Raw genomic sequence first — 1565 nt, forward strand, 5'->3', positions numbered from 1 at the left:
CATGATTGTCTGAAGCTCTTACAGTAAGACTAATGTCTGACCATGCTTATTGAATTTCATTCCTTTAGAGCCTTGTGCCTTTAATAAAACACATACCTCTCTGCTTTGGGAAGACGAAGTTATGGCACAGCCATGGAGCTTGTTCCGGGAGCTTGAACATAGCTCTGGGGGAGCAATTGTAGGCTGTCCCGAGAAAAGCCTTGCCCTGGTGTTCTACCAGGACAAGCAGTTGCAGATCACTCAGGAAAACTGTATATAGTAGTCCCCTCTTATCTGCAGGTTCACTTTCTGCGGTTTCCATTATCTGAGGTCAACCACAGTCTGAAAATATTAAATGGAAAATTCCAGAAACAATTTCTAAGTTTTCAACTGCACACCATTCTGAGTAGTGTGATGAAATCTCTCGCCATCTCCTCTGCCCCACCCAGGATGTGAACCATCCCTCTGTCTGGCAGATCCACGCTGGAGATGTTCCTTGGCCTCTTAGTCACTTTACCTCGGTAGCCAGCGTGTTATCAGATTGACTGTCGTGGTATCGCGGTGCTTGTGTTCAAGGAACCTGTATTTTACTTCCTAAGGCCCCAGAGTGCAAGAGTAGTGATGCTGGCCATCCGGATATGCCAAAGAGAAGCCGTGAACCACTTGCTTTAAGTGAAAAAGTGGAAAGAAAAAACTCATGTGCTAAGGTTGCTAAGATCTACTGTAAGAAGATCTATGTGAGAAATTGTGAAGAAGGAAAAAGAAATTTGTGCTAGTTTTGTTGTCACACCTCAAATTGCAAAAGTTATGGCCACATTGCCTAACTTTTATGACAGTATATTGCTATAATTGTTCTAATTTATTATTAGTTATTGTTTATCTCCTATTGTGCCTAATTTATAAATTAAACTTTAGCATAGGTATGTATATAGAAAAAACATGGTATATATAGGATTTAGTGCTATCCTTGGTTTCAGGCATCCACTGGGGGTCTTGGAACACATCCCCTGTAGGGAGATGAGGAGGGACTACTGTCATTGTTTTCTCAGCCAGAAGGAGTTATTCGCCGTCATGTTGGAGCCCCTGAGGACGGCTGTATGAGAGGGAGGGGGACTTTGAGGGCCAACAGAGAGCCCTGTCTGCTGTCTTTCAGGGGAGCCAAGCCCTCTGACCTTGGGGAGGCAGCCTGTCTTACACGCCCAGGGTGCTGTGGATGGAGTCTGTAAATACAAGATTCAGAACTGGATGGATGTCCTGCAAGCCCAGGCAGCCCAGCCTTGTGTCCTGCGTGGCACTGGAACTCTCTGTTCCCTTTCCAGACCACATGTCCACTGTACCTCTGGGGGCTGAGCCTTGGAGAGTCCAAACTTGTCAACTAACAGTCCTGCCACCATTGCATACGGCCTGGAGCCTCTGTGGCGGTGGGGGGTTGAGTCCAGCTGCCTCAAGTCATAACCACGCACTGCTTCTGCCCTCCTTCCCTGGAGGTGCCAGTGAGTGTTTGAGGCCAGCGTGCTCCTCAAGCGACAAACTCCTGTGCTGGCTGTCAGGGCCGCTGGGCTCAATATCCTGAGGCTAGGAGTGCA

Source organism: Lemur catta, chromosome 15 (genome assembly GCF_020740605.2).
Source record: "Lemur catta isolate mLemCat1 chromosome 15, mLemCat1.pri, whole genome shotgun sequence".
NCBI lineage: Eukaryota > Metazoa > Chordata > Mammalia > Primates > Lemuridae > Lemur > Lemur catta.